Genomic DNA, 11207 nt, shown 5'->3' with positions numbered 1-11207 from the left:
AGATATGTTTTTCTTGTTGTGCTTTTTGAATTATTAATACTTAAAACTGTTGGGTAAAATTTTAAGTTATTTGGGGTCAAGCTTTGATATTGTAAAACATTTTTCCCAAAAGCCTTTTATCTATTGTTTCTAGAAACCATTGGTGATCTTTGCCTCAGTCATTTACATTGGAGGTTACAAGGTAATAGAGTCTATATTTCTCAACAGCATAAATGTACTATTATTTACCCCAGCCATAAAATTTCTGAGGGGAATAATAAAAGAAAGAATGCCAGACAGTAAATGTAAGGTCTAAGACATCTGGTGCTCAATAGAAGTTATAAAATTGCTGTACTACTGGGACTTCCAATTTAATCAATCTAATTACCAGCACCTTGTCTAATAAGCACAAAGGAATGATCTTGTTCACTCTATCATGTTATGGAACATGGCATTGTTCAATATACCATGTCTTAATGTAAAGCTACCTTTTTGAATGCTTAAGCTAGTTCACATTAGTATATGAGGGTATTTTCTATTCAAAAACCCTAGACATGTCTGATGAATTTCTAACTCTCAATTGTAAATTCGATAAGCATGTCCACACCATTGCCAGGATTAAAAGAATTCCAATATTTACCCCAATATCAGGAAATTACAGGAAAGAAGAAATAGTTTCCCTAGGTTTAAAATGAAAATTTGTTAAGGATATCCATTACTACTTAGAACAAAGGGTCTTGCTGGAATACTGTAATAATAATCTGTTCAAATTGGGCTGAAAATATGTCCAGAGATGCATATGAATACACTTTAGAAATTGTTTCCCTTAGAATAATGTACCTTTTCTTATAGTTAATTATAACATTTCCTTTTTTATTACTCAGACAACAGAAGCATAACAAATTCACAATAAGCTGAGGGGCATTTTAGACAGTGCCTAGGCACTAGAAAAGTAATTGTCTTCCTGCAGAATTTCCTGCTGAATCTCATGAATATTGTTTACTAAATCATATTATCTTAGATTCCAAAAAAACTTAGTGAACAGGAATCTGAGAACCAAAAATGTACACTTCCTTAGACAATTTCATGGGGATGCATGCTTAAATATAACTAATTTCTCTAAGACTAAAGAAAGTGATAACAGTCAACCAACCAAAATTTACTAATCACTCACTATAAACAAGCTATCATTAAGTAAGATGGAATCAAAAGGGACTTAATATGACCTCTACTTTTAAAACGTGCATCATGTGGTTGGCGCACTGAGAAGTAATCAGGACAATCATACACCAAACCAAAGAAAAAGAACACAAGGCAGTATGTGCGGTGCAAAATGACAGACATGGAGAGGAAGTGCTTTAATGACTGAGAGGAAGATAAGATTGGTGAGGGCTGAGATGGTCAGACAAGACTTCCTGGAGGAGATGAAACTTTAATAGAATCTTGAAGAAAGGGTGAGATTCAGAGTAGCAAAGAAGACAATACTGGTAGGCTAAGATGGAATGAAGGCATGACGAAAATTACAGGGAAATCAATGTGTTAAGTTTTCATGAGACACAGTGACACCACTGTGGACACCGTTAAAAAGTTTTTGGTAATTCAGATGTCATATTAAAATCCTAACTAAGCACAACTTTGCAGAAGCTGCTTTCCTTTGTAAATTTTCAAGGTGTTTTTATTTGTTATTGTTTTTTAGATGAAGTCTCACTCTGTCACCCAGGCTGGAGTACAGTGGGGCAATCTTGGCTCATCACAACCTTCACCTCTCAGGTTCAAGTAATTCTTCTGTCTCAGCCTCCCAAGTAGCTGGGATTACAGGGGTCAACCATCATGCCCAGCTAATTTTTATATTTTTAGTAGAGACAGATTTTGCCATGTTGGTCAGGCTGGTCTCAAACTCTGGACCTCAGGTGAACGTCCCACCTCAGCCTCCCAAAGTGCTGGGATTACAGGCTTGAGCCATTGCACCCAGCCCAAAGGTCTCATTTATAAGAATAATTCAAGTCTCAAATAGCTTTTACAAACCAAAACTCAATAAATTAAGAATACCGTAAATATGCTTTCAACTGGGTCCTGCAATTAGTTCCTGCACACTAATAGGAACCTCCATTTATTGTAATTCACTATTTTATGTAGAGTTAGATGAATTTTAATTTTTCTCATTAAATTACTTAATTCTTTTTATTAGCTCCCATTTAACTCAATCTTTAACATGCTATACTTAAATAGTATTTTAAAATTCCAATTTAAGTGAGACTGGCCTTTACATAGAATTCTAAAGTAGGAAGGTTTGACTCTACCTTAAACTCTTCCTCTTTTAAATGAAGAAATTGTAGTCGACTTGTGGTTTTTAAATCATTTTTTAAACCAAGGGAATCCCTTTAAAAAAAACTCATTGAAAGACAAAATAGAGAAAACAGATTAAAGTATATCTGCTCTACTTGACCTATAGTTAGGCGATCTTTCCCCTTATAGAGCCCTCAAGAAATTTTTTCAGAGTCACAGGGTTCCAAGTAAAACAATTTAAAAAACCACAGGAGTATATGTTCTCTAAGGGTCCTAGCAGTTCTAAATTTTTATCATTCTAAGACAATTGCTTCAAAAGATTCAGCCAACACATAGCAATATGCGATTCACATTTTGATGACAATCGTTGGTCCAGAAGCTAGTTCCAAATCTATAAAGAGTTTAGAGAGAACCATTGCATGTATGGATTACCCTGTTTTTTTCCGGAATTGTATAAAAAGGATTGGATATACGAAAAAGTCAGTCTTTGACACTGCTTACCTTCCTTTCTTGTATCTTTGGACCTGGCCGCCCAATGTACTCTCCTTCTCACCCCTTAGCTCATCCCAATATGGGGGGTTGGGGCTCATTTTCAATCTGTCTACCCTAGAAATAATCTGTGACTTATACCTTTTATCACAAAATATCTTTGTCCTAGATCATATTTTCTTCAGGAATTACTCCCTATATGACAATAATGAACTTTGCTTGATAAATTCTAATGTGAAAATTAATATTGATGAATGTCTTACTTTATCTAGTTAATATGTTTCCATGTTAATGCTGACACTCCATAGACTAAGTATAGTATTGTCATTGTGAGAATTTGGGGAACTATTCTTGGTCAACGGAAGAATTGATTTAGAAGTCATACATAATTCAGTGTCTTTCAAATCACAATACAGTTAACTCTTAATGAACATAGAGGCTAGTGGCACTGACCAGCTTATTGCAGTCAAAAATCCATGTTATAACTTTCGCCTCCACTCAAAATGTAACTAATAATAGTCTACTGTTGACTAAAGCTGAACTGATAAACAGTTAATTAACACAGAAGCAAACTACAGAAAAGAACATGTTATTAAGAAAGTCCATAAGAAAGAGAAAATTTATATACTATTAAGTAGAAGTAAAGCATCATAAAATTCATCTTATTGTCACATTGAGTAGGCTGAGAAGAAGGAGATGTTAGTCTTGCTGTCGTAGTGATGGCTGAGGTAGAAGAAAACCTGCATACAAGTAAACTCATGAAGTCCAAACCCATATTTTTCAAGGCTCAACTGCATACAGGTGTCAGTGTACTTTTCTTCATTTCACATTTTATTTATTTTCAACTTTTAAGTTCAGGGGTACATGTGCAGGATGTGCAGGATCGTTACATAGATAAATGTGTGCCATGGTGGTTTACTGCACAGATTATCCCATCACCTAGGTATTAAGCATAGCATTCATTAGAAATTCTTTCTGATTCTTTCCCTCCTCCCACCCCCCACCCTCTGATAGGCTGCAGGGTGGGTTGTTCCCCCTCCATGTGTTCTCATTATTCAGCTCCCACTTATAAGTAAGAAAATGCAGTATTTGGTATTGTATACCTGCATTACTTTGCTAAGGATAATGGCTTCTACCACCATCCATGGCCCTGCAAAGGACATGATCTTGTTCCTTTTCATGGCTACATAATGTTCCATGGTGGATATGTACTACATTTTCTTTATCCTGTCTATCACTGGTGTGCATTTAGGTTGATTTTATGTCTTTGCTACTGCAAATAGTGCTGCCATGAACATCCATGTTCATGTATCTATATAAAAGAATAGTTTCTATTCCTTTAGGTTTATACCCATTAATGGGACTGTTGGGTCAAATGGTATTTCTACCTCTAGATCTTGAAGGAGTTGCCACACTGTCTTCCAAAATGGTTTAAATAATTATACTCACGCCAACAGTGTAAAAATGTTCCTTTCGCCACAACCTTGCCAGCATATGTTTGTTTTTTGCTTTTTAATAACAGCTATTCTGACAGTATGAGATGGTATCTCATTGTGTAGTTTTGATTTGCATTTCTCTAATCCTCAGTGATGTTGAGATTTTTTTTTCATATGCATTGTGGCCATATAAATAACTCCTTTTGAGAAGTGTCTATTCATGTTCTTTTCCGAATTGTTAATAAAGTTGTTTTTTTTCTTGCAAATTAGTTTGACTTCCTTGTAGATCCTGGGTATTCGACCTTTGTCAGATGGATAGATTGCAAAAATTTTCTCCCATTCTGTAGGTTGTCTGTTCACTCTGTTGATAATTTTGCTGTGCAGAAACTCTTTAGTTTAATTAGATTCCATTTGTCAATTTTTGCTTGTGTTGGAATTGCTTTTGGTGTCTTTGTCATGAAATCTTTGTGCCTATATCCTGAATGGTATTGACTAGGTTTTCTTCCAGTGTTTTCACAGTTTTGGGCTTTACATTTAAGTCTTTAATCCATCTTGAGTTGTTTTTTGTATATGGTGTTAGTAAGAGATCCAGTTTCAATTTTCTGCATATGGCTATTCAGTTCTTCCAGCACCATTTATTAAATAAGGAATACTATCCCCATTGCTCCTATCAGGTTTGTCAAAAATCAGATAGATATAAGTGTGTGGTCTAATTTCTGGGAACTCTATTCTATTCCATTGGTTTCTTTGTCTATTCTTGTACCAGTACCATTCTGTTTCGGTTACCATAGACTTGTAGTTTAGTTTGAGGTTGGGCAGCATGATACCTCCAACTTTGTTCTTTTTGCTTAGGATTGTCTTGGCTAATAGGGCTCTTCATTGCCATGTAATTTTAAAATATCTTTTTCTAATTCTTTGAACAATGTCAATTGTAGTTTAATGGGAATAGCATTGAATTTGTAAATTGCTTTGGGTAGTGTGACCATTTTCATGATGTTAATTCTTTCTATCCATAAGTATGAAATGCTTTTCCATTTGTTTGTGTCATCTCTGATAACTTTGAGCAGTGGTCTATAGTTCTCCTTGAAGAGGTCCTTCACTTCCCTTGTTAACTGTATTCCTAGGCATTTTATTCTTTTTGTGGCAGTTGTGAATGGAAGTTCATTCATGATTTAGCTCTTGACTTGCCTGTTACTGGTGTATAGGAATGCTAATGATTTTTGCATTTTGATTTTGTATCCAGAGACTCTACTGATGTTGCTTATCAGCTTAAGAAGCTTTTGGGCTGAGACTATGGGGTTTTCTAGTTAAAGGACCATGTCATCTGCAAACAAACATAGTTTTACTTCCTCCCTTTCTATTCAAAAACGCTTTCTCTTTTACCGGCCTATTTGCCAGCACTTCCAACACTACATTGAATAGGAGTGGTAAGAGAAGACATCCTTATCATGGGCCAGTTTTCAAGGGGAATGCTTCCAGTTTTTGCCCATTCAATAGGATACTGGTTGTGGGTTTGATATGTATGACTCTTACTTTGAGGTGTGTTCCTTCAACACCTAGTTTGTTGCGAGTTTTTAACATGAAAGGATGAATTTGATCAAAGGTATTTTCTGCATCTCTTGAGATAAATCATGTGGTCACTGTCATTAGTTCTGTTTATGTAATGAATCACATTTATTGATTTGTGTGTGTTAAACCAACCATGCATCCTGAGGATGAAGCCTGCTTGACTTTGGTGAATAAGCTTTTTGATGTGCTGCTGGATTCGGTTTGGCAGTATTTTGCTGAGAAATTTTGCATCAATGTTTATCAAGGAGATTGGCTGGTAGTTTTCTTTTTCTGTTGTATCTCTGCCAGGTTTTGGTATTAGGATGAAGCTGGCCTCATAAAATGAGTTAGGGAAGAGTCTATTTTTCAATTTTGGGGGATCATTCCAGTAGGTATGATATCAGCTCTTCTTTGTACCTCTGGTAGAATTCAGCTGTGAATCCGCCTGGCCCTGGACTTTTGTGGTTGGTAGTCTATTACTGCCTCAATTTCAAAATTTATTATTGGTCTAATCAGGAATTCAATTTCTCCCCAGTTCTGTCTTGGTAGAGTGTATGTGTCCGGGAATTCATCCATTTCTTCTAGATTGTCTAGTTTATGTACACAGTTATTTATGGCATTCTCTGATGGTTGTTTATATTTCTGTAGGGTTAGTGGTGATATGGCTCCTATCATTTCTGGCTGTGTTTATTTGAATCTTCTCTCTTTTCCTCTTTATAGATCTAGCTAGCAGTCTATCTATCTTATCAATTTTCTCAGAAAACTACAGTGCCTGGATTGCTGATTTTTTGGAGTTTTTCATGTCTATCTTCTTCAGTTCAGCTCTGATCTTTGTTACTTTTTTGTCATTTATAAGCTTTGGAGTCTGTTTGCTCTTTGTGTTCTAGTTCTTTGAGCTGGGATGTTGGGTTGCTAACTTGAGATCTTTCTAGATTTTTCATGTGAGTATTCACTACTATAAATTCCCTTCTGAACACTGCTTTTGATGCACCCCAGAGATTCTGGTATATTGTAATGTTTTTCTCATTAATTTAAAAGAACTTCTTGATTTCTGCCTTAATTTCATTATTTACCCAAAAGTCATTCAGCAGCAGGTTGTTCAATTTCCCTGAAATTGTATGGGTTTGAGTATTTTAATCTTGATTTCTAATTTTATTGTATTGTGGTCACAGAGACTGTTATGATTTCAGTTCTTTTGCATTTGCTGTGGAGTGTTTTACTTCTGATAATGTGATCAATTTTAGAGTAAGTGCTATGCAGCAATGATAAAAATGTGTATTCTGAGTTTTCTGAGGAGGTAGAGAGTTCTGTAGATATCTCTCAGGTCTACTTGATCCAGAACTGAGTTCAGGTATGGAATATCTTTGTTAATTTTCTGTCTTGATGATCTGTCTAATATTGTCAGTGGAGTGTTAAAGTCTTCCACTATTGTTAGTGGAATTCTAAGTCTCTTTGAAGGTCTCTAAGAACTTATTTTATGGATTTGATGCTTCTGTATTGAGTGAATATATATTTAGACTGGTTAAAATCTTCTTGTTAAATTGAACCCCTTACCATTATGTAATGCCCTTCTTTGTCTTTTGATCTTTGTTTGTTTTAAAGTATGTTTTGTCCAAAACTAAGATTGCTACCCTTGCTTTTATATACATATATACATATATATATATATATATATATATATATATATATATATATATACACACACACACATACACACACACACACACACTTTAATGTCTGGGATACATGTGCAGAACATGAAGGTTTGTTACATAGGTATACACATGCCATGGTGGTTTGCTGCACCCATCAACCCATCATCTATATTAGGTATTTCTCCTAATTCTATCCCTCCCCTAGCCCCACACTCCCCAACAGGCCCCAGTGTGTGATGTTCCCCTCCCTGTATCCATGTCTTCTCATTGTTCAACTCCCACTTATGAGTGAGAACATGTGGCGCTTCATTTTCTGTTCCTGTGTTAGTTTGCTGAGAATGAGGGTTTCTAGTTTCATCCATGTTCCTGCAAAGGACATGAGCTCATCCTTTTTTATGGCTGCATAGTATTCCATGGTGTATATGTGCCACATTTTCTTTTTCCAGTCTGTCACTGATGGGCATTTGTGTTGGTTCCAAGTCTTTGCTATTGCGAACAGTGCTGCAATAAACATACATGTGCATGTGTCTTTACAGTAGAATTATGAATAATTTTGGGGGTATATACCCAGTAATTGGATTGCTGGGTCAAATGGTATTTCTAGTTCTAGATCCTTGAGGAATCACTGCACTGTCTTCCACAATGGTTGATCTAATCTACACTCCCAACAGTGTAAAAGCATTCCTATTTCTCTACATCCTTTCCAGCATCTGTTGTTTCCTGACTTTTAAAGTATCGCCATTCTAAATGGCATGAGATGATATGTCATTGGGGTTTTGATTTGCATTTCTCTAATGCTCAGAGATGATGAGCTTTTCTTTTCATGTTTGTTGGCTGTATAAATGTCTACTTTTGAGAAGTGTCTGTTCATATCCTTCACCCACAATTTGATGATTTTTTCTTAAAAATTTGTTTAAGCTCTTTGTAGATTCTGGATATTAGCCCTTTGTCAGATGGATAGATTGCAAAAATGTTCTCCCATTCTGTAGGTTGCCTGTTCACTTTGATGATAGTTTCTTTTGCTGCACAGAAGCTCTTTAGTTTAATTAGATCACATTTGTCAGTTTTGGCTTTTGTTGCCACTGCTTTAGTTGTTTTAGTCATAAAGTCTTTGCCCATGTGTATATTTTGAATGGTATTGCCCAGGTTTTCTTCTAGGGTTTTTATGGTTTTAGGTCTTAAATTTAAGTCTTCAATCCACCTTGACTTAATTTTTGTATAATGTGTAAGGAAGGGGTCCGGTTTCAGTTTTCTGCATATCGCTAGCCAGTTTTCCCAATGCCACTTATTAAATAGGGTATCCTTTCCCCATTGCTTGTTTTTGTCAGTTTTGTCAAAGATCAGATAATTGTAGATGTGTGGCATTCTTTCTGAGGCCTCTGCTCTGTTCTGTTCCAATGGTCTACATATCCATTTTGGTACAAGTACCATGCTCTTTTGGTTGCTGTAGCCTTGTAGTATAGTTTGAAGTCAGGTAGCATGATGCCTCCAGTTTTGTTTTTGCTTAAGACTGTCTAGGCTATACAGGCTCTTTTTTGGTTCCGTATGAAATTTAAAGTAGTTTTTGTCTAATTCTGTGAAGAAAGTCAATGGTAGCCTGCTGGGGATAGCACCAAATCTACAAATTACTTTGGGAAGTATGGCCATTTTCATATTGACTCTTCCTATTCATCAACATGGAATATTTTTCCATTTGTTTGTGTCCTCTCTTATTTCCTTGAGCAGTAGTTTGTTCTTTTCTTTGAAGAAGTCCTTCACATCCCTTGTAAGTTGTATTTCTAGATTTTGTATTCTCTTTGTAGCAATTGTGAATGAGAATTCACTCAAAATTTGACTGTTTGTCTATTACTGATGTACAGGAATGCTTGTGATTTTGATCCCTGGGGTGCAAGACTGGTTCAATATATGCAAATCAGTAAGTGTAATCTATCATGTAAACAGAACCAATGAGAAAAACCACCTTATCTCAATAGATGCAAAAAAGCTCTTTGATACAATTTAACACCCCTTCATGCTCTCAATAAAGTAGGTATTGATGGAATGTATCTCAAAATAAGAGCTATTTATGACAAACCCACAGCCAATATAATACTGAAGGGGCAAAAGCTGGAAGCACTCCCTTTGAAAACTGGCACAAAACAAGGATGCCCTCTCTCACCACTCCTATTCAACATAGTATTGGAAGTTCTGGCCAGGGCAATCAAGAGAAAGAAATAAAGCATATTCAAATAGGAAGAGAGGAAGTCAAATAGTCTCTCTTTGCAGATGACATGATTGTATACTCAGAAAACCCCATGGTTTCAGCTCAAAATCTCATTAAGCTGATAAGCAACTTTAGCAAAGTCTCAGGATACCTCTGCTTCTATTTTTCATTTTCTTGGCAAATTTTCCTCTATCCCTTTATTTTGAGTCTATGTGTTTCTTCACATTTGAGATGAATCTCAAAGACAACATACGTATGGGTCTTGGCTACTTATTCAGCTTGCCATTCTTTGTTCTTTAATTGGGGAATTTAACCAATTTACATTTAAGGTTAATATTGCTATGTGTGGATTTGATTCTGTCACCATGATGCTAGCTGGTTATTTTGAAGATTTGTTTATGTGGTTGCTTCACAGTGTCACTGGTATGTACTTTAGTGTGTTTTATTAATGGCTGGTAACAGTTTTTCTTTCTGTATTTAGTGCTTCCTTCAGGAACTCTTTCAAGGCAGGTCTGGTAATAACAGATTTCCTTAACATTTGCTTTTCTAAAAGGGGTATTATTTCTCCTTCACTTATGAAGCTTACTTTTGGTGGATATGAAATTCTGGGTTGGAAATACTTTTTTTTTTAGACAGAGTTTCGCTGTTGTTACCCAGGCTGGAGTGCAATGGCACGATCTCGGCTCACTGCAACCTCCGCCTCCTGGATTCAGGCAATTCTCCTGCCTCAGCCTCCAGAGTAGCTGGGATTACAGGCACACACCACTATGCCCAGCTAATTTTTTTGTATTTTTTTTAGTAGAGACGGGGTTTCACCATGTTGACCAGGATGGTCTCGATCTCTTGACCTCGTAATCCACCCACCTTGGCCTCCCAATGTGCTGGGATTACAGGCTTGAGCCACTGTGCCTGGCCGGAAATACTTTTTAAAAATAATGTTGAATATGGGCCTCCAATTTTTTTCTGGCTTGTAGGATTTCTGCTGAGAGTTCCACTGTTAGTCTGATGAGTTTCCCTTTGTAGGTAACCTGCGCTTTCTCTCTGGCTGTCTCTGTTTCTCTGTTTTTTTTTCTTTCATTTTGACCTTGAAGTATTTGATGATATGTGTCTTGGAGATGATCTTCTCATGGAATATCTTACTGGGGATCTCTGCATTTTCTGAATTTGAATGTTAGCCTGTCTTGCTAGGTTGGGCAAGTTCTCCTGGATAATATCTTGAATTATGTTTTCCAACTTGGTTCCATTCTCCACGTCTCTTTCAGGTACCCCAATCAGTCATAGATTTGCTCTCTTTACATAATCCCATATTTCTCAGAGGTTTTTTTCATTCAATTTTTTTATTTTCATCTGTCTTAATTCAGCAAGCCAGTCTTCAAGCTCTGAGATTTGTTGTTCTGTTTCATCTATTTAGCTACTAATACTTGTGATTATGTCAAGAAGTTCTTGTAGCATGTTTTTCAGCTCTAACACATCAATTATGTTCCTCTCTAAACTAGTAATTTTGGCTATCAGCTCCTCTATTGTTCTCTCATGAGTTTTATCTTCTTTGCATTGGGTTACAACATATGTCTCTAGCTCAGTGAAGCTCATTTTTATTTACATTCTGAAGGC

The sequence above is a fragment of the Callithrix jacchus genome, chromosome X, assembly GCF_049354715.1.
Source record: "Callithrix jacchus isolate 240 chromosome X, calJac240_pri, whole genome shotgun sequence".
Taxonomy (NCBI): domain Eukaryota; kingdom Metazoa; phylum Chordata; class Mammalia; order Primates; family Cebidae; genus Callithrix; species Callithrix jacchus.
The sequence above is the reverse complement of the archived record's forward strand: the minus strand, read 5'-3'. Positions refer to the sequence as shown.